Below are 27,284 nucleotides of genomic sequence, written 5' to 3'. Positions count from 1 at the left end.
TTCTTACCTTCCCGGATTAAAAAGCAGAGAAATTCACTAATATTCTGTCAGTGGTCTCCTCTCAGCACCCTTCACAAACTACACTTCCCAGGATTCTCTGAGGGAAGCCATGACTGTCTCAAGTGAAATCAAAGTTTGGTGTAGGTGTGGCCCCGATTAGCCAAGCAAGCAGCTGTGAGTCTGGCTTTTAGAACACTGACAGTTGGTTCTTATTGAGCATGCCCGACATTATCATTCAGTTCAATGCAAAATTTCTTAAATTAATTAAAAATTAGTCAGGCACTTTTTAAACTTTTAAACTGCAGAAGATGAAGGTCAGAGTATGGGCAAGGTCAGTAACAGGATTACAGGTACTCTGTGAACATGGCTGAGTTTTAATGAATTTCAACAGATTATGAGAACTCAGAGAAAAAAGTCCAAAAGGGCTCTGGGTTTTTTTTCTCTCTCTTTAGACTTTGAACTTTTGATTTTTCCTGACTGTTTTGTTTATCATCATGAAAATTGAGACAGTTGTGAAGCAAGTGTTTCTGAGTTCAGGACTATAAGTTTTACTATTTATTTATATTTATTTAAATAAAATATCCCGCCTTTCTTTTTCACGATTGAAACCCAAGGCAGCCTACATAAGGTTCCCAGGTGGTCTCCCATCCAGGCACTGACCAGACCTGACCCTGCTTAGCTTCAGCTAGGAGCTGGCCACATGTGCCTTCAGACCATAGCCTGAGACCAAGTTTTGTGAGGTTTTGTTTTGAAATGTTCTTGTGGAAAGCATTGGAATGGCATGGGGGGTATTTTCAATTTAACATTGTGGAATGTGAAAAATCCACGTGGCTGTATAATTAAATAGTGTTGCATAAGGTGGGGCATTTCATTTGTTCACCACTGCCCTCTGCAGGGATATACTGGAATGGCACCTGTGCAGAGAGCCACTTAAATTAGAATTGTGCCAAACGTTTCAGGGTAAACATATACTTTAAAAAGTGTACAAAAACATTCATCAAACATTCTACCTTCTACTCTTTCACAAATCAAACAAAATGGCGAACGAGTAAGACGCCAAGCCAGGAGCTCCGTTAACAAAACATCGGATAAAGGTGTGATGAAGGACCATACCTCAACATTTGCGGTGACTCGTTGATGGGCCGGTTCGGTGTGGTCCCTCCTGGGTCTACTGTGTCGCTTGTTGTGTCGCCTGGGGTTGGCGCGGGACGGAGGGAGTGTGGACTTTGCCGCCTGGCCTATGGTGTGGTTTTCCACTTGGAGGCCCGCTATTCGACGGCCCGTTTGCCTCGTCTCTGTCGCCGGTGGATGACACAGTCCTGGGGGCCCTGGAGGTGGAGGAGGCCCAGGAGGCAGCGGGGAGGCGGTTTCGGACCGTGCGGACGTCGCCTCTCTCCGGGAGCCTCCGGGAGCCGCTGGAAGGTGGGGGGACTCCCTGTTTCTCTCCCTGCTTCCTGTTTTTCTGTTTGCTCTTGGGTGGTCGTTTTTCCGGCACTGGACTTCCTGGCACTGCTTTGCATGGACCTGTGGATCATGGCGCCCAGACGACCGATGGTGCTGACAAACTGCCTTTGCGTTCGTGACCCGCGGGCAGGAGCTGCGGTTGGATTTGAGGTGCCTGCCCTTATCGTTTGTGATTTCTTTCGCCCTGTTTGGTGGGTGAGGACGACGGCTACACTATTCTTAACGGAGCAGGAGGCAGCTGGTGGCGGCGCTGCTTGTCCTGAGGAAGATGGCTTGATATATTTTCCAACGACGAAGCTGCACTAGAGAAGGAGTGACCCTGTAGTAGTTTTTGCCTTGTGTGGGTGTGTGTGGGGGAGTGCATGGTTTGACTGTGTCTGTGTGTGTGGGCTTGCAACATGTGCCTGGGAGAGAGGAGCCAAAGTCGATTGGGGAGATTTCCGGGGGGCCCAATTAATGTAGTGACGGGTAGAGGGAGATATGACGTTGTGCGGAGGACTTGCCAGGTGAGGGGAACGTGGCCCAGACAGTTAACAGCTGTGCCGTGTTCCGGTCCTCCACGCACCCACAGGTTTGTTGGTTGCCCTATCAGCCAGCTCTCAGATCTCTGGATGCTGCTCTTAAATGCCAGATCGGTTCACAATAAGATCTCTCTCATCCACGATTTAATTGTGGATGAGGCGGCCGATCTGGCATGTATAACCGAGACCTGGGTGGGTGAGCAGGGTGGGGTTAGTCTCTCCCAGCTATGCCCACCTGGGTATTTGGTTCAGCATCAGGGTAGATCTGAGGGCTGGGGAGGGGGGGTTGCTGTGGTCTATAGGAGTTCCATCTCTCTCTCCAAGCTCCCTGTCCATTTAGCTACTGGTCTGGAGTGTTTGCACCTTGTGTTGGGTCAGGGGAACAGATTGGGGATTCTGTTGGTGTACCGCCCACCCCGCTGCCCAACAGACTCCCTAACTGAGCTGACGGAGGTGGTCTTGGATGTATTGTTGAGATCCCCTAGACTTTTAGTGCTGGGGGATGTCAACATCCATGCCGAGGCCGCCTTATCTGCGGTGGCTCAGGACTTCATGGTCTCCATGACAACCATGGGGCTGTCCCAATACGCTATTGGCCCAACGCATGTGGCAGGGCATACTCTAGACCTGATTTTTGCAACTGGACAGGGCGAAGGTGATCTGAAGGTAGGGAGTCTTACATCAGCCCCTTTGTCATGGACAGATCACCGCTTGTTGAAGTTTAGACTTACAGCGGCTTCTCCCCTCTGCAGGGGTGGAGGACCTGTTAAGATGGTCCGCCCCCGGAGACTGATGAATCTGGATGGTTTTCAAAAGGCTCTGGGGAGTTTTCCGGCTGATAAGGCTGGAGCTCCTGTCGAAACCCTGGTTGAATTGTGGAATACTGAAATGACCCGGGCAGCTGACATGATCGCTCCTGAGCGCCCTCTCCTGCGTAGAGCTCATACAGCTGCATGGTACACCCCAGAGCTGAGAGCGATGAAACAGTACAGGAGACGGCTTGAGTGCAGATGGAGACGAACTCCTGATGGATGCAATTTCGCACTGGTAAGTGCCTATACCAAGCTGTATTTAGGGGCTGTGTGCGCAGCAAAAAAACAATACTTTGTTGCCACCATACAATCTTCTATCTGCCGGTCGGCGGAGCTTTTTAAAATTGTCCGAGGGCTGTTACATTCTGGCCCTAAGGACATGATTGATTCATCTGAAGCCCATTGTAATGAATTTGCTAGGCACTTCCAGGATAAAATCTCTTGCATCCGTCAGGACTTGGACTCCAAAGTTATAGCAGTGGAATTAAATGAGGTATCTGGAGCACAGTCTGGTCATGATTTGTTGGATGAGTTTCAATTGGTACAGCTTGAGGACGTTGACAAGGTGCTTGGACAGGTGCACGCAACCACTTCTACATTGGACCCTTGCCCCTCTTGGCTGATAAAACTAGCAGGGTTGGAACTGCTGGCTGGGCCAGGGAAGTGATTAATGCCTCACTGCAAGACGGAGTGGTCCCTGGCTGCCTGAAGGCGGCGGTGGTGAGACCACTTTTGAAGAAATCTTCCCTGGACCCAGAAAATCTTAACAATTATAGGCCGGTAGCGAATGTTCCATTCTTGGGCAAGGTCCTAGAAAGAGTGGTTGCCGACCAGCTCCAGATGCTCTTGGATGAGACAGATTATCTAGATCCATTTCAATCGGGTTTCAGGCCCGGTTTTGGCATGGAGACGGCCTTGGTCGCCCTGTATGATGACCTTTGTCGGGAGAAAGACAGGGGAAGTGTAACTCTGTTGATTCTCCTTGATCTCTCAGCGGCTTTTGATACCATCGACCATGGTATCCTTCTGGGGAGACTCGCTGATCTGGGAGTTGGAGGTACTGCTTGGCAGTGGTTCTGCTCCTACTTGGCGGGTCATCTCCAGAAGGTAGTGCTTGGGGAGTTTTGCTCAGCACCCTGGGCCCTCCAATATGGAGTCCCACAGGGGTCAGTACTATCCCCCATGCTTTTTAACATCTACATGAAGCCGCTGGGTGCCGTCATCAGGAGTTTTGGAGTGCGTTGCCACCAGTATGCTGATGACACGCAGCTCTACTTCTCCTGTTCATCTTTTTCAGGTGAGGCTGTCAAGGTGCTGAACCGATGCCTGGCTGCGGTAATGGACTGGATGAGAGCGAATAAATTGAGGCTTAATCCAGACAAGACTGAGATGCTGTTGACCAGATTGTGGATGTTCAACCTGTCCTGGATGGGGTGCACTCCCCCTGAAGGAGCAGGTCCGTAGTTTGGGAGTTCTTTTAGAACCATCCCTGTCACTAGAGGCACAAGTAGCCTCGGTGGCATGGAGTGCTTTTTATCAACTTCGGTTGGTGGCCCAACTACGCCCCTATCTGGACAGGGAAAACCTTGCTTCAGTTGTCCATGCACTGGTAACCTCAAAATTAGACTACTGCAATGCACTCTACGTGGGGCTGCCTTTGAAGACGGTTCGGAAGCTACAGCTCGTGCAAAATGCAGCAGCCAGACTGTTAACAGGGACTCGGAGGTCCGAACATATAACACCGATTCTGGCCCGCTTGCTCTGGATGCCTATATGCTTCCGGGCTCGATTCAAGGTGCTGGTTTTAATTTATAAAGCCTTACATGGCCTGGGACCACAATACCTGATGGAACACCTCTTCCGATATGAACCTACCCGTACGCTGCGATCAACAACAAAGGCCCTCCTACGGGGGCCTACTCAGAGAGAAGCCCGGAAGGCAACAATGAGAAAACGGGCTTTCTCAGTGGTGGCCCTGAATTATGGAATTCTCTCCCTGATGAGGTATGCCTGGCGCCAACATTGTTATATTTTTGGCGCCAGGTAAAAACCTTCCTCTTCTCTCAGGCATTTTAACATTTTAATATTTTAATATTTAATTTTAACATTTTGATATTTGATATCTTAACTTCTTAACATCTTAATATTTCAATCAATTTAATACTTTTTTAACATTTAATATTTAGTATTGAGTTTTGTAGTTGCTTATGTGTTGATTAGGTTTAGTTTTCAATTTGTTTAATATATGTTTTAATTGTATATTGGATGTTTATCTGTTGTGAACCGCCCAGAGAGCTTCGGCTATGGGGCGGGATATAAATTAAATAAATAAATAAATAATACTCTTTCACATCTGTCTGCAGCGAGTTTTCACTCAGTCCGCTGGTGCTTTGCCACCATCTCTCCCCTTCCCCATTTTTTAAACAGGACTTTGACCATATTCACACCATATATTTATTGCACTATTATTCCACTTTAAACACTGATGGCTTCACCCAAAGAATCCTGGGAAGTGTAGTTTGTGGAGGATGCTGAGAGGTGTTAGGAAACTTACAAGGGTGGGGCTACCCTTGAAAACGACCCAGAAACTACAGCTGGTACAAAATGCGGCGGCCCGTTTGCTTACAAATAGCCGCCGCCGTGATCACATTACGCCGGTGTTAGTTCATCTACACTGTCTTCCAGTTGCTTTCCGGGCCCAATTCAAGGTGTTGGTATTAACCTTTAAAGCCCTATACGGTCTCGGCCCAGTTTACCTGAAGGAGCACCTCCAGTACCACCAACTTAGCCGCCTGACTAGATCAGCCACGCAGGGCCTTCTCTCAGTACCACCAACGAAAACAGCTAGGTTGGTGGGAACTAGGGAGAGGGCATTTTCAGTGGCGGCCCCCACTCTCTGGAACTCCCTCCCGTTCGATCTTCGACATGCCCCTTCCCTGGATGCATTTCGCCGAGCATTAAAAACCTGGCTCTTTGGACAGGCCTTCGGGACCTCCGGGGTGGGCTAAGCTTTTATCACTATTACTGAATGCCCGTTGTTTACATACTGTTTTATGCTGTAATTTAATCCTTTATTGTCGACTGTATTGTATTGCTATGTATTTTAAATTGTATTTTAAATTGTATTTTACTGGAATTTAATTGTGTACGTCGCCTAGAGTGGCTTTGGCCAGATAGGCGACACAAAAATTAAATTATTATTTATTATTTATTATTTCTATTCCCCTTACAGAGCTACAATCACCAGCATTCTCTGGGGAAAGGGGCTGACTGTTAAACCACTCTGGCCACTGGAGTTCTGTGAGGAGAATAGGAGTCTTCTCTCTCAGCACCCTTCACAAACTACACTTCCCAAGATTCTTTGGAGGAATCATCACAGTTTAAAGTGGAATAATAGTGGTTTAAGTGTGGCCTTTCTTCTACCTACATAATCTCAGACAGCCACAGATGATGTAATCTGCCTCTAGGTTGCCAGAATGCACATGGGATGTTTATTTGAGCACCCATCTGATTGAGAGCAATTCATTCATGGAGGAACCGTATAATGAAGAACCAGAAATTTTAGAATGTGAGGTGAAAGCTGCTCTTAAAATACTCCCCACATAAAAGATCTGAACAGGGTGGTTTATAACAGATGCTACTGGAGGTCGCTGATTCATAGGGTCGCCATAAATCGTAATTGACTTGAAGGCAGATAACAACAACAAGATAACAGCCACAGCTGAATGTCCACTTGATTGCGCACCAGGATGCACATCTGAGGGCGAATGTGATCTGTCCACACTATATTGCTATTAATAGGATATGGGCTTGAATGCACATTCTGGTGTAACTAGAACTGGAACAAGGCTTCAGACTGAGGGCAATTCAGCTTTACTGCAGCACAGCAAAACAGTTGTTGTCAGCCTAGTTACCAAGTCAACAGAGATGTGCCCCCCCAAAACACTTTCACACTTTGTTGACAATGAGGGGGCGTTGTTCAAGGGGCATGAAATGTTCACAAAATTGCATGAGCATAGCTCTACAAATAAGTATATAATGTGATGCTGGTAACAGAGACTTATTTAACTGAAGGAACTATTCTGCCTAGGAGCCAAGACCTGTGCTGTTAGAATAGGAAGGTTTCAAATCTACCTGCCCTAGACCATCAAGATCTGCCCCTCTTTGTAGGGTGGCAATGTAAGCAGCATCCCTTTCTTTCAGGAGTACATGAAACTGCTTCTTAAAATGATTTTTTAAAAATAATATTAATAAAAAATCCATCCAGGGAGCTTTAAGAAAAACCCCTGATTGAGCATTGCTCACAGATCACCCAGAGTGGGAAGAGAGATATTTTTATTTTAAAAGTCAGATTCATCATTGTTTGTGAATCTAATTAAAGATGTAATTACAGCGAATAAATTCTGGGCCGACAATGAGTTATGGATCTGTTGGCTGCTGCACTAATACATCAACTGGGTAAACCAGCAGCCTCCTCGTCCATCATATTTAGAGTGCTCTGTATTTGCCCCTTCGTTAGCAGCAGCACAGGAACTGCGTCTGCAATCCAAAGCGAGAAGCAGAAGGACTTCAAAACTCTGCTAGGCAATTCATATCTCACCATTTTGAGGGCATGACAGATGGGTAGATTCAGATTCCCATCACTGGTCTGCCTACCGTGATCTTTTGGGTACTCCACATGCCACAGTCAAGTCAGAGAATGCCTACGAACACCAACTGCTGGAGAGTTCTGTTGCTGTCTTCAGGCCCTGCTTGCTGGCTTTCCCTGGACATCTCTTTGGCCATCCTGAGAACAGGATGCTGGACAAGAGGGGCCTTTGGCCCTGATCCAGCAGGGCTTTTCTTATGGTCTTGGGTCTATAATATTCTCATATTACTGATGAAGGGCACAGTATAGAAATGTTTTTAAATAAATACCTTCAATCAACCCAAGTGGGTTTAACAAAACAAAAACACTTAGGGCAAGTCAAAAGAAGAAAAAACCCCACCACTGACTGCATCTCCTCAACAGCCCAGATAAACCTGTATCCCATCAGCTCACTTCTCACACCTAGTCCCTCTCCATCCTGCTCTTGGGGCCCTCGACTCTAGCCCAGATTTCTGCCTCTCACAGCATTGATGGTGCCCAGTGATCTCCAAGGGGAGCTTTGTCATCCTGCTGTTCCTTGGATATCGCTGCGTGGCACCCATTCATTCATTCATTGACGATCACTTGTGGCTGAGTAAGATTGTCTTCCAAGATAAGGTCTTTGCTTGGAAGATGCCTGTGCATGAATTTGTTTTATGTGGGGAGATCGGCGCACGACAATCAACACACAATCTTGACAGAAAAAGGCTTTGATCCAATGGCATGGGATACCACGACGATTGGAAGTCTTTTATCTGCTGCAGCCTTCATCCGGCTTCAAAGCTGTTGTAACTTACACATTGTTATCCTCCGCCTGTTCTGCCATTGAGGACTTTCTTGGATCGTTCTTTGTCTGGTTCCTCTCCCTTGACCTTACCGCCATGGGTGACCCTGCCCAGTAGTGTAGTGACAAATTCAGAAGTGCAGGTCTCTTCATGATTGTCACGGCCACAGACACCCTTTTTTGCTCCTGGGTTAAGAATGAGATGCTTGCTAATGCCTTCTCCCACAACAACAGACATCTCTATGAGCCAATCAGAATGAAAGGGGGGAGTGTTAGCTACTGAAAAGAGTTTTTGTGGCTGACTCACCTCTTTTCATTCTGATTGGTGCCAATCAGCAAGAAAGGACAAGGAAGCACTTTAAAAGACTCTTCTCATTGACCCCTTTTCATGCTGATTGGTTGGTAGGATGCTGGAGACAGAGGGACCCTGCTCCCAAGAAAGTAGGGGACTAAGACCCCTTAAGACCATGGATGACTACACCCCTGATGGCACAGAAACACACCTGGTCCCATGCAGAATCCTGCGATGATCCCAATGACGCATACCACACTGATGTAACGCATCCAGGACACAGTTGCCTACAGAAAAGACAGTAGGTTGTTGAGAGAGTTAACACAATGCAACTGGGTTTTCCTTTTCTCATCCCCCCTCTGAGATTCCACCACTACCTAGCTCTGCATCCTTCAGCCCCAGTGTGCAGACTGCTAGCTATCCTGATCCTGTTGTCCTTGTTTGGGTATATTGGAAGTCAGCAAAGTTACACCACAGTTGCAACAAATCAGTCTGTTAAGACTACTGGTAAAGGTGAGAAAGCAAGTTAAAGGTTTATTTACTTCGAGCATACAAAGCCATCTCTGAGTGGGAGCTCTGGATGGCACATCCTTACATACGATGGATGGTAAACAAAGGAGAGTGCAGTCTGAGGAGGAAGAGGAAGAGGAAGAGAGGCTCAAAAAACCAAACAAATTAACAAAATAGCTTCCTTAGTTACAAAGGAGGCAGTGAGAGGAACACAAGAATAATTTTCCTTTCTATCACCTGCTGGTTCAGGTAACTAACTACAGGTGTTGTGGTCTCTCATTCCAACAGGGTGGACACCTCCTTTCCAAGTAGCTGATGCACAACACCCTGTGGTTGCAGCTCTGATCTTTGCTATTCCCCATTCTTGCTTCCTAACTCAGCTGCTGTCTTTCAGCTTCACATAGCATGGTCAATATTTCAGAGATCGTAGGATTAACTTTCATCTACTGAACTGAGAATAAACCTGACCTCCCACCTTGCCCTCTTGCATCCACTCCTGTTTCTGGGTGGAGGCATTCTTGCACTTCCACCAATTTCATCTGACCAAGCTATGTTCATGTTTATATTTTAGTCTTTAGATGTGAAGACGGAAACAAGTGGAACTGCTGCCAAAACAGTGGTACAGCTATAACAGAAAGAAGTTGCTGTGGACCCACCACCTCCTCTAATCTTACTGCCCAAATTGAAGCACAAAATTAAATATTTTGTGATGGAAGCACTGCAGAGGTGTTGTTAGCAATCCATGGGTGTTGGCATGTCTATGGGAATATGTTCCTACCTGCAGAATCAGGGACAGGGTGATGCCTGCAGAGCAGATGCCCATGAAACAGAACCCAACAATGATGAGAGGGCGACATCCCAGCTTCTCTATGGTGAAGCACTGCCAAAAAGTAAAGGGAGACAATGCGGAGTTACATTAATTTTTCTTGGCTAGTTACATTAGGGTTCTCTGTATGTATGTATCTATATCAGGCATGGGGAACCTGCAACTGTCCAGACATGGTTGGCTTTGCCATTTGGAAGACTGAAATAGTTGCCTCATGTGGTGGATGTGGGAAGGTGCAGGGTGGGGAGGGGAGAGAGTGATAGCCTTGGCCTCTCCCCCCGAGCCCTCTGGCTGTTTCCCTCTGTTGGAAGACAGAGTTGTGTGTGCCACGTAGCCTCCACCTGCCATCCTTGGAGGCAGTGGAGGACACAGGTGTTGAAGTAAGAGTCAACTTCTACCCCCTCAGCTTTTCTAAGTGGAATGGGAGGGGGCACCATCTTGTCCTTTGTCTTGGGCAGCAAAATGTCTTGAGCCAGCACTGCCTCCATATGATGTTGGACTATGACTGCCATTAACCCCAACTACTGGCCATGCTGGCTGGGGCTGATGAGAGCTGGAGTCCAACAACAATGGGAGGGCCACAGGTTCCCCATCATGGTTAAGGATGTAAGAAGGCATCATTTTCCGTTCCACCCTGTATTCGTCACATGTAGCACTGTTTCCGTTTTGCTGCAGTTCATCTTCTTCCAAAACCTGTTATTCATCTTCCTCTCCGCTGTGGCGAAATTATGTAAATTACACAATTTATGTAATTAATTATATAATTACATAAATTATGCTAGTTAGTCACTACATTATTCCACCCTGTTCATTTCAATGCAAAGGAAACACAATGTAAATAGAGGGGAGAAGTAATCAATTCTGCATCAATTGTATTTGTTGGATTGACTTCCATTCTGGACATGGGATGAATAAGATAATGTCAGCAACTTCTGCTCCCATTTCTGTTTTCATTGGAATTTCCCAACATTCCTATCCCTGTTGTTTGTGCTTATAAATGTGCACACACACACACACCCTACACATGCTTATTATGTAGGCACAACAGTACTGCATGGCGAGATATCATCCTCAGTGAAAAAGAGAATGCACTGAAGCAGGACAATTGCATCCCATTGCCCATGCAGCAGGGCTGGAATGCCAGCCACTGGAAATTCTTGGTTTGCTTCCAGAGCTAAGAAGAGAGTGAGGTCCAGTGTGGGAGTAACAGGAACACTAAAACCCTATACAGTGTTACTCATGTGTAGGACATATGTGTGTAGAGAGAGGATTGGGGCTCTGCTTTTAGCCCCACCCCAGTGTAGCATCTTCTCCCCCTAACCACTTGCCTGCAGTTGTGTGAGAAGAAAAGTTCCACGTGATCAGGGCACCTGATTGTGCATGTGTCTCAATCACATTGAGCTCCTACTCACAAGCAGGAATTTGCATGCAGGATTTTCTTCTCACACAATCACACACAATGCACGATGGTGTATTGTGTGTGTGTGGGAAGAGAGATACAACACAGAAGGCAAGAGATATAACATTGGGAGATCATCTGCTCTGCATGCAGGAGGTCCCAAATTCAACCTCCAGCATCCCCAGGTGGGGCTGGGAATGTCACCTGTCTGAAACCCCGGAAAACCGCTGCCAGTAGAGAGTGACTGAGCTAGATGGACCAATAGTCTGATTCAATATAAAGCAACTTCCTATATTCCTTATGCTCTGCATGTGAGCAAAGAATGAATGGGCCTATTGTCTCCTGGATTCTGACTTCCAAGATCAGATGAGTTTGGTTAGAGGCAGCCAACATGGTGCCCTCCAGATGTTGCTGGACTCCAACTCCAGTCAGACCTAGCCAGCATAGCCAAAGGTCAGGGATTATGGGATTTGTAGTCCAACATCTTCTGGAGGGCAGCAGGTTGGCTACTCTACAGTTAGGCCCTGGGACTGGAAGTTCCAGGTTTTATTCCTAGCTTTGGGAAGGGCGTTTAATCTCAGAGGCAGGGGCCATTAAGAAGTACAATAGTTATGTTCAGCTGCTCCGAGAGAAGAGAGAGGTTTGTTTGATTAAAGTCGATGGAAAAGGGGCTCAGGCACACACGTTTGTGGATCTTCCCCTGGAAGTGGACTGAAGTCTAGCAGATTAGATGTGGCCTAAGAGGCAGAACCCTGGCTCTGTTCCAGCTAGGTTTGGGAGCTGGTTGAGGAAGGGAGGGGAGTGTCCTGGGATCCAGGACCCTGTGGTTGCGAGGAGGGGGCTGGGAAGAGAAGCTGCCAGAAGGAAGCCAAAGCAGGAAGGCTGCTGACAGCAGAACAAATGCCTGTAATTTTATAACCAACCTCAGTGCATCCATTGGGGGCCGTTTTTGTCGGCACTCAGGAGCAATCAGGCTGATGGAGCGATGAGCTTGCCAGAGTTAGGCATTGCTGATGGGCAGCAAAGGCGGCTGGTGGGCGGGAGAGCTATGCGCTCATGTAATAGGGGAAGGCACAGGTCCGACATGGTCAGCCCTGGGTGATATCTGGATGGAAAGTTGTCCCAGCTATGCTGAAATGTGGGATCAAAGGGACTGTGACAGCTGGAGTGAATATCCTTACTACAATAAGGTAGCTTCAAGATGTATTAGGTATGGGATTATTCTGCAATGTATATCTCTGGTCTTATAAGTAAGCAGACAAATAAACCAAAACTTCATATTGGATGTGCCCAGCAAATCTATAGTTTATATATTTATTCTTGATAGTTACTCTTGCATTCTTCAGACACCTTTGCTGTACCCGTCTGCTACATGCAAATGTGTGAGCCATTATCTATAATCAGAAGAGTCCTTTTGAATCATTTCTCAAAGCAAATCATCAGTGTTACGAATCCTTGCCTGCTGTGGGAAGCAAGCAATCTGATTCATTATCTGAATCCATTTCAGTCGGGTTTCAGGCCTGGTTTTGGCATGGAAACAGCCTTGGTCGCCCTGTATGATGACCTCTGTCAGGAGAGAGACAGGGAGAGTGTGACTCTGTTGATTCTACTTGATCTCTCAGTGGCTTTCAATACCATCGACCATGGTATCCTTCTGGAAAGACTGGCTGAGTTGGGAGTGAGAGGGACTGCATGGCAGTGGTTCTGCTCCTACTTGGTGGGTCGGCTCCAGAAGGTGGTGCTTGGGGAACATTGCTCAGCACCCTGGACTCTCCAGTATGGGGTTCCGCAGGGGTCAGTTCTGTCCCCCATGCTGTTCAACATCTACATGAAACTGTTGGGTGCGGTCATCCGGAGCTTTGCATTGCCATCAGTATGCTGATGACACGCAGCTCTATTTCTCCTTTTCATCCTCTTCAGGTGAGGCTGTCAATGTGCTGAACTGGTGCCTGGCTGCGACAATGGACTGGATGAGGGCTAATAAACTGAGGCTCAATCCAGACAAGACTGAGATGCTGCTAGTGGGTGGTTTTCTGACTGGATGGTGGATGTCCAGCCTGTTCTGGATGGGGTTGCACTCCCCCTGAAGGAGCAGGTTCGTAGCTTGGGGGTTGTCCTAGAACCATCTCTATCACTTGAGGCTCAGGTAGCCTCGGTGGCACGGAGTGCCTCTATCAACTTTGGTTGGTGGCCCAGCTATGCCCTTATCTGGACAGGGATAACTTGGCTTCAGTGGTCCATGCTCTGGTAATCTCCAAGTTAGATTACTACAATGTGCTCTATGTGGGGCTGCCTTTGAATACAGTTTGGAAGCTGCAGCTTGTGCAAAATGAAGCAACCAGATTGGTAATAGGGACCAGACGGTTCAAACATATAAAACCAATTCTTGCCCACTTGCATTGGCTGCCTGTATGTTTCTGAGCTCGATTCAAGGTGCTGGTTTTAACCTATAAAGCCTTACACAGCTTAGGACCACAATATCTGATGGAACGCCTCTCCTGACATGAACCCACCCGTACATTAAGCTCAACATCCAAGGCCCTCCTCCGGGTGCCTACTCGGACGGAAGCTTTGAGGCTGGCAACAAAGGAGAGGGCCTTCTCAGTGGTGGCCTCCAAATCATGGAATTATCTTCCTGACGAGGTCCGCCTGGCACCAACAATGTTATCTTTTCAGTGCCAGGTCAAGACTTTCTTCTTCTCCCAGGCATTTTAGCATGTGTTTTTAAATTGTTTTTAAATTTTTTAAATTGCGTTTTTAAATTGTTTTTTGTGTTTTAAAATTTGTATATTTGTTTTTAATGTTTTAATTGCTGTAAACCATCCAGAGACCTTCGGCTATGGGGCGGTATATAAATGTAATAAATAAATAGATTAGATAGATAGATAGATAGATAGATAGATAGATAGATAGATAGATAGATAGATAGATAGATTAGATAGATTAGATAGATAGATAAAGGACTTCTGTCCTTTGATATTACTGCTGCATCACTCTCCACAAACAGGAGATGCCACTACTCTCCTTTTTCTCAGTGATAAGACTCTCAGTACACGACTCCCAGGAGGAAGAGAAGTAACTATGACTAAGTCTGCATTATGAGTCATCCCCCCCTCAAAAAAAATATTCAGGGATCATGCTGAGATTGGCTCTATGAGTCCTCTGGCTTCCAATGCTACAATGCAAAACTCCACTCCTCTGTGTGTTGTCCTTTAAACACAGAATCTAACAGTGCAATATCTACTCAGAAGTAAGTTCTACTATGTTCAGTGGGGCTTACACCAAGGTATAGCAGAGGAAGCTGCCCTTCAGATGTTGCTGGACTACAACTCCAGCAGATTTAGGACAGATAAAAGGAAGTACTTCTTCATATAATGTGTAGTTAAACCAGAGCTTGGAAAAGTTACTTTTTTGAACTACAACTCCCATCAGCTCCAGCCAGCATGGCCACTGGATTGGGCTGATGGGAGTTGTAGTTCAAAAAAGTAACTTTTCCAAGCTCTGAAACTATGGAATTTATTCTCACAAGAGACAGTGATAGCCCCCAGTTTGGATGGCTTTAAGAGAAGATTAGGCAAATACATGGAGGATAATGCCATCAACCCTGATAACTATGTTCTACCTCCACTGCTAGAGGCAGTATGCTTCTGAATACTAATTGCTGGAAACTGCAGGAGGGGAGAGTGCTATTGTGCTCCTGTCCTGCTTTCAAGCTTCCCATTAGCCACTGTGAGAACAGGATGCTGCACTAGATGGGCCACTGGCCTAATCCAGCAGGCTCTTCTTATGTTCTTAACTCCCATCATGCTTGACTATTGACCATGCTGGCTGGGGCTGATGAGAGTTGGAGTCCAACAGCATCTGGAGGGCATTACATTGGCTACCCCTGGTCTAAGATTGCCATGTAACCCAGTCTCACTCTGCCTATAATCATGCTTGCTACCTCTTCCTCACTCCCTATCTCCAGTGGAGAATGAGAGACAGCTGGGGAGCTCTTGGTTTCATTCTCCCTTAAGAGCATTGATATAGTGAGCATAACCGAGACCAGGTGGAATGGAGAAAACCAGTGGGATACGGTTATCCCTGGATATAAACTATATCGGAAGGACAGGGAAGGACGTATTGGTGGCGGAGTCGCTCTATACGTGAAAGAAGGCATTGAATCCAGCAAGCTCGAAACCCCAAAAGAGGCAGACTCCTGCACAGAATCGTTGTGGGTGGTGATACCGTGCCCCAGGAGGGACTTAATACTGGGAACGATCTATCGTCCCCCTGATCAAAATGCTCAGAGAGACCTTGAGATGAGATATGAAATTGAGGAAGCATCCAAACTAGGAAATGTGGTAGTAATGGGTGACTTCAACTACCCGGACATAGACTGGCCGCATATGTGTTCCAGTCATGACAAAGAAGCAAAGTTTCTAGATATTCTAAATGACTATTCCCTAGATCAGTTGGTCATGGAACCGACCAGAGGGACGGCAACCCTGGACTTAATCCTCAGTGGGGACCGGGACCTGGTGCGAGATGTAAGTGTTGTTGAACCGATTGGGAGCAGTGACCACAGTGCTATTAAATTAAACATACATGTAACTGGCCAATTGCCAAGAAAATCCAACACGGTCACATTTGACTTCAAAAGAGGAAACTTCACAAAAATGAGGGGATTGGTAAAAAGAAAGCTGAAAAACAAAGTCCAGAGGGTCACATCACTCGAAAATGCTTGGAAGTTGTTTAAAAACACTATATTAGAAGCTCAACTGGAGTGCATACCGCAGATCAGAAAAGGTACCGCCAGGGCCAAGAAGATGCCAGCATGGTTAACGAGCAAAGTCAAGGAAGCTCTTAGAGGCAAAAAGTCTTCCTTCAGAAAATGGAAGTCTTGTCCGAATGAAGAAAATAAAAAAGAACATAAACTCTGGCAAAAGAAATGCAAGAAGACAATAAAGGATGCTAAAAAAGATTTTGAGGAGCACATTGCTAAGAACATAAAAACCAACAACAAAAAATTCTATAAATACATTCAAAGCAGGAGACCATCTAGGGAGGTGATTGGACCCTTGGATGATAAGGGAGTCAACGGTGTACTAAAGAACGATAAGGAGATTGCAGAGAAGCTAAATGAATTCTTTGCATCTGTCTTCACAGTGGAAGATATAGGGCAGATCCCTGAACCTGAACTAACATTTGCAGGAAGGGATTCTGAGGAACTGAGACAAATAGTGGTAACGAAAGAGGAAGTTCTAATCTTAATGGACAATATAAAAACTGACAAATCACCGGGCCCGGATGGCATCCACCCGAGAGTTCTCAAAGAACTCAAATGTGAAATTGCTGATCTGCTAACTAAAATATGTAACTTGTCCCTTGGGTCCTCCTCCGTGCCTGAGGACTGGAAAGTGGCAAATGTAACGCCAATCTTCAAAAAGGGATCCAGAGGGGATCCCAGAAATTACAGGCCAGTTAGCTTAACTTCTGTCCCTGGAAAACTGGTAGAAAGTATAATTAAAGCTAGATTAACTAAGCACATAGAAGAACAAGCCTTGCTGAAGCAGAGCCAGCATGGCTTCTGCAAGGGAAAGTCCTGTCTCAGTAACCTATTAGAATTCTTTGAGAGTGTCAACAAGCATATAGATAGAGGTGATCCAGTGGACATAGTGTACTTAGACTTTCAAAAAGCGTTTGACAAGGTACCTCACCAGACTTCCGGGAAGGGTGACTTCGCTTGTGCCTGCTTTTGGGACGGGCTCCCGCCTCAAAAGAAGCTTATTCAGATATAAATCAGTCAGAACATTTTTTTTTTGACTGATGAAATTTCTCCCGGGCAGGGAGAAACGTAGAGATCAACCTCAAAAGCCTATTTTTGTTGGGAGGACTGGATTTCATTAATTTATGAGATAAGGTCCAGCCAACAATGCCGGACGGACTTCCTAACAAGCTCTATCTGTTTAAGCGATACGTTTATCTTTTCTTGAAAGAGAGAACGGACTAACAGGCAAGCACCCTTCTTTCTATTATTTTTTTTACTTGGTTTAAATTGTTGCAGCAAAAGGAGATTTGTCAGATTGATCGGCTTTGGACAACTTCTGGGTGAGCTATAACTCTTCTCTGTTATTCACAAAATTAACAGCTTATCTCTGTTTCTGTCGCAAAAAGCTGTCCTGGAAGTGCATTCTAAAGATATAAACAGAAGAGGGATTTCTATTCCTGATTTCTATTCTGAGGAATATTATATTGTCTGGGACTATTCTCTTTTTGGTCTATTTTATTTTGACGAATCTGCTTCTTCACGACGCCACTAACTGTTTTGATGCTGGGAACTAAATTTGTTTTGCATTCTTGAACATAGAGAGATAAGGCAGGCTGCTCTGTTTATACTGTGATGTCATTAAGCCTGAATATTAACCCAATTGTTGCTGAAATAAGAAGTGGTTCTTCTTTATTTTTGTTTTGCTTTGTTTTCGTGGTTTTAAAAATGGCAATCAAGAAAGTGGCTGAGAATCTGGAAGTAACTATGTTTCAGAAAATAATGGATGAGATTGAGATAACGAAACAAACCCTGCGACAGGGTAGTAAGGAGCTGAAAATTGAACTGAGCAAAATGACGCAGGAGCTTAAAGAAATAGGGGATCCTGTGAGAGAGGAGAATGAGATCAGAGATGAGAAAAGAAAAAATAAAGGGAAGATACAAGCCCTGGAGATTGGAACAAATGTGGAATTGGAAAAAGATCTGGAGTTTATGGATTTTAGAAATAAAATCTACTGTTTGGAATTTAACGTTATCTCTGAAGAAATTAATGAAGATATTAGAGATAAAGTTATCAATGGCTTGGATAATCTTTTGGACTGGAATGATGTGATGGAGTTTGATATAGAGAAAATCTATGGAATTAACTGCAGCCATGTGACAATGGAAAAACTCTCAAGAGATGAGCCAGTGCATTTTGTAAAAAAGAAGAACAGAGATATGACTTTACAACAGTATTTCAGCAACTTATTCAGAATGGATGGCAAGAAAATATTTGGGATAGAGGAAATTCCCATCAGACTCTTATTATATGACTATGGCTACGACAGCAAGATTATTATGGAATACTGATAATGGAAGATTGGACACTGAAATTACTGGACTTAACAGGACTATTGGAGATGGAAGATGGAACTAATAGGGATAATGGAATAATGGCTATTGAAATTATTGAACCTAACAGATTTTGATGAGATGGATTAATCGAAATGTTTATTTGGACTATGGTTATGACACATCACATTACGTGACGTCATGATGGTTATGACAATAAGATTATTATAATTATTAACGAGATGGATTAATCGACATGTTTATTTGGAGAAAAATTGATAGATACATTTCTTAAAGAATTGAAACCTCTCTTTGACTTTTTGTGGAAAGAATAAAGTAATGTTTATGAGATTTGATGATTAATTAAGATAACTACTGGAGGAAAGTGATTTTATAATATGATTTAAGAGACAGGATTGTTATATATTGTAGACCCATAACTGATTTGATCTGTGACAAATGGGAAGTCAATATTTTATTTTTTTTGTTTAATTATTTTTGTTTTGTTTTGTTTTTTGTCTTTGAATGTTTTATGATCTTGCTTTGTATGTTTTATGAAAATTTGAATAAAAATTATTGTAAAAAAAAAAAAAAAGACAAGGTACCTCACCAAAGGCTTCTGAGGAAGCTTAGCAGTCATGGAATAAGAGGAGAGGTCCTCTTGTGGATAAGGAATTGGTTAAGAAGCAGAAAGCAGAGAGTAGGAATCAACGGACAGTTCTCCCAATGGAGTCCCTCAAGGATCGGTATTGGGACCTGTACTTTTCAACTTGTTCATTAATGACCTAGAATTAGGAGTGAGCAGTGAAGTGGCCAAGTTTGCTGACGACACTAAATTGTTCAGGGTTGTTAAAACAAAAAGGGATTGCGAAGAGCTCCAAAAAGACCTCTCCAAACTGAGTGAATGGGCGGAAAAATGGCAAATGCAATTCAATATAAACAAGTGTAAAATTATGCATATTGGAGCAAAAAATCTTAATTTCATATATACGCTCATGGGGTCTGAACTGGCGGTGACCGACCAGGAGAGAGACCTCAGGGTTGTAGTGGACAGCACGATGAAAATGTCGACCCAGTGTGTGGCAGCTGTGAAAAAGGCAAATTCCATGCTAGCGATAATTAGGAAAGGTATTGAAAATAAAACAGCCGATATCATAATGCCGTTGTATAAATCTATGGTGCGGCCGCATTTGGAATACTGTGTACAGTTCTGGTCGCCTCATCTCAAAAAGGATATTCTAGAGTTGGAAAAGGTTCAGAAGAGGGCAACCAGAATGATCAAGGGGATGGAGCGACTCCCTTACAAGGAAAGGTTGCAGCATTTGGGGCTTTTTAGTTTAGAGAAAAGGCGGGTCAGAGGAGACATGATAGAAGTGTATAAAATTATGCATGGCATTGAGAAAGTGGATAGAGAAAAGTTCTTCTCCCTCTCTCATAATACTAGAACTCGTGGACATTCAAAGAAGCTGAATGTTGGAAGATTCAGGACAGACAAAAGGAAGTACTTCTTTACTCAGCGCATAGTTAAACTATGGAATTTGCTCCCACAAGATGCAGTAATGGCCACCAGCTTGGATGGCTTTAAAAGAAGATTAGACAAATTCATGGAGGACAGGGCTATCAATGGCTACTAGCCATGATGGCTGTGCTCTGCCACCCTAGTCAGAGGCAGCATGCTTCTGAAAACCAGTTGCCGGAAGCCTCAGGAGGGGAGAGTGTTCTTGCACTCGGGTCCTGCTTGCGGGCTTCCCCCAGGCACCTGGTTGGCCACTGTGAGAACAGGATGCTGGACTAGATGGGCCACTGGCCTGATCCAGCAGGCTCTTCTTATGTTCTTATGTTCTTATGCTATTAAGGAGAGTACTGCTGCTAACTCTCACTCACTCACTTTGCTGGAGCAGCCCAGACGAAACACAGCTAGGGTTAATTTCAGCTCATAAAAGAGTAAGTGTTGAGGACAAGTGCCTGCCATGTTTGGCAAAGCTAGGCAGGGGCATACCTTTGTGGTAGAGCATCTGTTTTGCATGCAGAAGGTCCCAGGTTCAATTCCCTAGCATTTGTAGGTAGGGCTGGGAATGTGTCCTGCCTGAAATTCTGGAGAGCCTCTGCCAGTCAGTATAGACATTACTGAATTAGATAGACCAATGGTCTGACTCAGTATAAGGCAACTTCCTATGTTCTCCTATGTTCCTAGATCAGAGAATGCTTGAAAGGGCAAGCAACCTCATAGGGGCTTCATAATGAGAGATCCATGCTGAGCCATCCATGCAGAGTAGACATCTTTATATAAATGCTTGGGGATTGGACTCTTTCCAGTCCTTCTGTGTACCCAGGCTAAGACAATGTACTGCCTTCAAGTTGATCCTGACTTATGGTGACCCTATGAATAGGGTTTTCATGGTAAGTGGTATTCAGAGGGGGTTTACCATTGCCTCCCTCTGAGGCTGAGAGGCAGTGACTGGCCCAAGGTCACCCAGTGAGCTTCATGGCTGTGTGGGGATTCGAACCCTGGTCTCCCAGGTCGTAGTCGAACACCTTAACCACTACACCACACCGGTTCTCCACACTGGCTAAGACAATACCCACAGTTTAAACACAATACCCACAGTTCCTCCTTAGCCACCCTAGCCTCTAGCCATGACACCAACATTCATAATTACCTGGCTCAGTATATGTACATTTGTCTAGCTCACAATGTACCAAATCAAGTGCCATATTGCAGACAACCTCTTTTCTGGCTCAGAGTTCTAAATGAGATTCTGTGCAGGCACGGTGTCCAAATGCAGCTGCTTTACAGCCACATGCACAGATGTTCTTTGATGTTAACCCTATTTTCAGTGAAACTCCCAGTTGCTGTGAGCCGCATGACCCGGATCCATCAGGCCAAGCAACTTTTTGTTTGGGGAGCATCTGCTCTATTTGGGTCAATCCTCTTGGCTGTTTCTTGAAACATTTTATGTTGTCTCTCATTCAAGCAAAATACCAAAGAGCTCTCTTCTCTCCCCCATAACACATAAAACATACAGGCATCCCTCCTCCCACAGACACACATACAGACCAAGTTGTCATTAAAAATATTCGTAGACTTGGGCTCTCCACATATTGGCTCTCAGAGTTAAGAAGACAGATTTTAAAAGCATGGGTTGATCTTATTAAACACTGATACACCACTGACCCAAGCTTCAGTATTCCTCCCAACCTGCAGAGGAAGAGGGTTGTGAGCATAATGTTAGACTGTATAACGTATTTACTGCTTACATGAAGCAGAACTTAAGACAGGAACTTTAACTTCCAATTTCCCTGGTTTTTTGGTGCATGAATCAATTTGTAAATGCCTTAACCCTTCTCTTAAGATGAAGGGTCATTTCTTTGTTTGTTTTTTGATCCTAGAATACTCTCTGGCTTTCACCTATACCAGCTCACACCTTGTAGATCCCCTACCCCAGCACTATTTTTTTCCAGCCAGTGGAGGTCACTCTAGCCTACAAACTCAGGGAGACAGACAGAACATGAAGTGGGATCCTCAGTTCCCTCTTATCTCAACCTGTTCTCCCGGATGGATCAGCATGTCCAGAAATCTCTCCCTTTCCACTTCCCTAACCCCTTCCAGTGGAAAAATGGTAGAGAATAGCCTGAAGGACCCAAGTATGTGCCTGAGGTAGGACATTATTATTTATTAAATTTATATCCTGCCCTTCCTCCCAAAAGGAACCCAGGGTAGCAAACAACAAGAGATAAAACAATAAAAAAAATCTTCCAAACATTTTAAAAACAGTTCCAATAAAGATGTGAACTGGGATAAAGGTATTTCTTAAAAGGCCTGTTGAAGGTCTTCAGTAGATGCCGAAAAGACAACAAATGGCACTGGTCTAAGGGAATTCCAAAGGGTAGGCACCACAGCATTAAAGACCTGATTCCTATGTTGCGTGAGTGGATTTCCTGAAGAGATGGTATCTGCAGGAGGCTCTTGCCTGCAGAGCACAGTGATTGACTGGGAATATAAGGGGTGAGATGATATTTCAGATAACCTTGTCCTAAACTGTATACAGCTTTATACACCAAAACCAGCACCTTGAACTTAGCCCAGTAGCTAATTGGCAGCCAGTGCAATTCTTTTAGCAGTGGGGTAATATGTTGGCGATATCCTGCCCCAGTGAGCAGTGGAGCTGCCAAATCTTAAACCAGCTGCATCCTCCAGACCAACCTCAAGGGCAGCCCCACATAGAGTGCACTGCAGTAATCCAGCCTGGAAGTTACCAGTATATGGATGACAGTGGTCAGGCTATCCCGGTCCACAAATGGCCACAGCTGTCTAACTAGCTGAAGTTGGTAAAAAGCACTCCTAGCCACTGACGTCACCTAGGCCTCTAGTGACAAAGCAATCCAGGAGCATTCCCATACTACAAATCTGCTCTTTCAGAGGAAGTACAACCCCATCAAAAGCAGGAAACTGACCAATTATCCAAACTCAGGAACCACCTACCCACTGCACCTCCATCTTGCTAGGATTCAGAGTCAACTTATTATAAAAGGTACATACAAATGCATTCCCTTAGTCCAAAAGGGAAGCAGTAGAACGATGTCTTCTTAAGGACAAAACACCCCTAATCCAGAACTTTCCACACTTATGCCTATCAATCCAGCAATAACCTCAATTGCACCAGTGCCCACAGTCGTGTAGGGAATCTCTGGGTCAGGGATGCCAGCATGCTCAAAAATGGTATTTGTGTAAAACCAGATCTGTAAATGAAGAGGAGAAATCATGAGCATAGTAGGTAGGCCTGGTTTGTAAGGGTTGTAAGGATAATCTCATACCTTTTGAGGCTGTAAGGAAATGGGAAGCCCATCCAGGGGACAGCTACATTGGGCTTCAGGATGCTGATGGAATGGATGCAGAGCTGATGTAAGCCCCTTCCGAGTGCAAAACAGTGGGATTTAACAAAGACAGTCTGAGGGCCTAAGTTCAAATCAAAATTAGCTGGGGGCCCATCACTGTTTCTTGGTCTTGTACCACACTTGTAAAATAGTAATAACAATTATCTACCATACATGTTTATTGGGGAAATAAATTATAGTACATCATTTTAACACATGATGTAAAGCATGAGAGGGGAGCATTTTTCTCTGTGGAGGGTTGCATTTCCTTGGGGGTAATCTGTCAGGGCTGCATACTAGTGGAGGGTCGTATTGGAGTGAAAAGTAGGTGAGGGACTTCTTTCTTTTTGCCACTGTGTTGGCTAGGGGTGAGCTACCGGGCCCAACTCAGGGTGTATAAAGTACAGTATTAGCATTGGCTTGGGACCCAATTACCCAAGATCACCTCTCCCAATATCAACCCCCTTGAGTCCTGTTGTTGTTGTTGGTGGTGGGTGCTGCCCAGTTAACATATGACGGGGCCTCCTCTGTGGCAGCTCCCTATTTTTGGAATGCCACCCCCCTCCAATGAGGTGCATCTGTCTCCCTCATGATTAACATGAAATTTTAAAACATTCCTGTTCACCCAGGCATTTGATGGCTGACAGAGACTGTTCCTGGGAACCTTGCCATTATGAGCTGTGAGGGTATGGACTTTTTCAAAAGGGTTTTAAATATTCTTAATGTTTTTAGATGTTTTTATTTATTTTATTATTTTAATTGTCTTTGTTTTGCTGGCTTTGTTGTTTGCTGCCAACCTGGGCTCTTTTGGGAGGAAGGGCAGGGCAGACACTTAATAAAATAAACAAATAGTAATTAGTAATTTTGAGATTAGCAATCCTTCCCCAACTATAACTTTTGCCATTTGGTAGCTAGTTCAGGAGTAGCAACATAGGAAGCTGCGTTATACTGAACGAGACCTAGTTGTCCATCTAGCTCAGTATTGTCTACACTGACTGGCAGTGGCTGTCCAGGGTTTCAGACAGCGTGTCTCTCCCAGCCCTACATGGAGATGCCGGGGATTGTACCTGGGACCATCTGCATGCAAGACTGATGTTCTACCACCAAGCTACAGTCCTTCCTCTAAGGAAGGAAGGTACTTGAGAAAGATGGGGTTATACAGCTGCAGGTTTAAACAGGGTTAAACTGAACAGCAATGTAGGAATGCAGCTGAGCTTGAATGTAGGCGCAGGAGGTGAAAGAAGGGAAGCAGCCCAACAGCATGGTGGTTGGGCTGAAGATTCCTGGGGAATGTGATCCCAGCAGCTCTTACCGCACAAATCCCTGAGAGCTGCATGCCCACGTTGATCACCACGACAGAAAGCACTTTCCATCACACAGAGCGACCGAAGAGTAGGTGCCACACAGAGACGGTCTCTACAGAAGCAAGCGAACACTTCTCCTACTGCATCTCTTTGATTACATCCTGCATGTCGTATTTACCAAGGAACCAGAGCAGTGCTGGAGGGGTAAGACGAATGGAAAGAGAACAGCATCTGGGTGGTGGACAAATGACAACCTGCAGGGTAGGCTACGTGTAGTCCCCAAGGCAAACTTTTCTGGCTGCCCCGGTGGCCATTTCAAAAAATATATCCAAGTGATATAAAATGAAGATTCCACACTTTCAAATGTTACTCCTTATGTAAATAAACGTATTTGTAAGAATGCCTAGTGTCAGCACCTGGCAAGATTGGGCAGATGTTGCGGACCATATACCTCGGTAGCGTCACTGGGGCTGATGCCTTGCCTGCAGTGCCCCCACTGCCACTTTTTCTTCTGGCGATGGCACTGCTGCAGCCACCACCAATGCCTCCCCCCTTTGGTCAGCAAACCGCCTCCAGGCTTAGCAATGTCTTACCTGGCAGTAATGGTAGCACTATAATCTACTAGGAGAAAGTCGAACGGCTGCCATTTTATATGCCCCACAATGCAATACCTTCTGGTGGAGACTGCATTGTGAAGTATAAAAAATGGTCGCCTCTTGGCTCCACCCCAGCAAGTTATAGCACTGGTGGTTAAGCCAGCCTACTAGACTGAAAGAGGAGGCAGCAGCCGTTGCACCCCCGAGAGGTAGGGAAAAAGTTATGATGGAGGATGCTATTGGTGCTGGTTTGTGTATGGGGGATCAGTGACACTATGCAGAGGGCCCAACCAATCCAGGCATGTTTGTAAGCAATTCTATGGTTAAGTATGTGTATTCCATATCTATGCCCCCCTTAGTGCTAGATGGTGCAAATTTTAGTATTGAGCCTTCCTGGCCCACTTTGGAATGGATACTGGAACTACAAGTTGCCCATCACTGCTTAAGGGGAGGGTGAGGAGAAGGCACCAGCATCCCTCCATGACACAAGTACAATGACCTCTTAAGTTTTAACATCACGGATTTCACCTACAGAGTACACCTAGAGTCAAAAAATTTAAAGACCTCCCAGCACTGTTCTGTAGAATGACCAAACTTTTAACTAAGCTATAGCCAGACTCCACTTAACTTAGAGGATGCACTTTGATATGCTTCAGTGCTTTAAAATTAACTCTGGTGCACTTTGAACTGCTGGGTGGTGTTTTAAATAGATGCAAAAGGAACCTCAGTGACTTAAAAGGTGCTATTAAGAATGCAGGAGAGAAACAAAGCCAAATTACTGTTTCCTTTAACTGGTGGAAATCATTCATATACTTGGGTACTGCAAGATCATGATACTCCAGATCATGCCTCCAGAATTATTAGCACCCACAATTATTAGTTCTCCACAAGAATTAATACGGCTTCATTTTGTGATATACTTACAAATCTCTGAAATGGGGTGCCCCACGTTCCTGTCAGTTGCTCTCAGCCTATACCACGAGAGCACTAGAACTGCAACTCTTGGAGAAAGCAGGAATCCACCTCCTCACATACATAGCTGTCAGTGGAACAAGAACTAAACTAGTCCATTCACCACAGCATTGCCTAATGAAGAAGAGAAGGTTTGGCTCATGCCGAGATCTGCCTTTTATCCCAGGCTGTGTCTTCTCATCTTTTTATGCCACCTGTAGTACCTATGTCAAATTGGGATGTTTCAATGAAGCAAGCAAAAGCTGCTGCTGTTTATTTTTGTTTTTTACCATCAGCTGAGCATGAGGGTTGACATACAAACCTGGGTCTTTGTCCTTAACTACTAGCCTTAAAAGGAGGAATGTGCAGGAGAACGTGGGGGTGGCTAGTTCACTCCTGAGATCTGAGCATTGCAAGGACAGATGTCTCTCCCTACAAACCCCACCCATCACTGCTGGGGCCAGGTAGCAGGAAGCATTCCACTCACCATCAGTGGCTCCATGGACATTATTCTTCTCAATAAGCAGATAACGGGGGCTTTCTGGAAACCAGTGCAGTAGCAACAGTTGCAGGAAGGCAGGAACAACCACCAGCGAGAGGAAGAGGGGCCAGTAGGCATCCTGGGAAAGACAGCAGCCCCAAAAGGCAGGAAGGATTTTTGCAGCTTGTTTCTGACAAAGGACAGACTAAGCAGGTTGCAAAGCATAAAAGACTTATAACTCTTTTTCTATAGCCCCTGTTCTCCCTCCTTCCTCTTCTCTTGGGAAGCCTACTCCTGAGGGTGAGGCTACAGAAACAGGAAAGAGAAATCAGAAACACTTCTAGACACAGAAGCAGGAATGAAAAGTGGCTCTTAGGGTATGACCTTAGTATCGGTGTGGTGGGTGCAGGGATAGAAATGAGAGTGTCCTGAACAAGATGCTCCCCTCCTACACCATGTCTATGTCCTTACCATGTCATTTCTCCAGTATGATCCATAATGTTGGTTTCTCTTTTCTCTATGACAGAGACTTTTTATCCTATAAAATGGCTAGTGTAGACTAGATTTCTTGTAACATGATGAGTTTGCTATCTGACTGCTGCAGTGGAGATTAGGGTTTGGACAAGAGAAGACTACAAGGGCCAACAAGACTTCTTAAAGTCTTCTTAAAGAGTATTACTCCCTACGACTCAATTGGAATAAGATAGTTCTATCCCATTTCCCATGCTATAATAACAGTGGTCAATATTTAAATTGGAAAA

At 45.0% G+C, this 27,284-nt stretch overlaps 1 pseudogene; it reads right to left on the bottom strand.

Moving 5' to 3' along the window:
* LOC133389677 (solute carrier family 2, facilitated glucose transporter member 9-like) overlaps nucleotides 1-27,284 on the bottom strand; it is a 43,888-nt pseudogene that overhangs the window by 5,586 nt on the left and 11,018 nt on the right.

Source organism: Rhineura floridana, chromosome 7 (assembly GCF_030035675.1).
Source record: "Rhineura floridana isolate rRhiFlo1 chromosome 7, rRhiFlo1.hap2, whole genome shotgun sequence".
NCBI lineage: Eukaryota > Metazoa > Chordata > Lepidosauria > Squamata > Rhineuridae > Rhineura > Rhineura floridana.
Note: the sequence above shows the minus strand (reverse complement) of the source record. Positions and strands in the feature narration are given on the sequence as shown.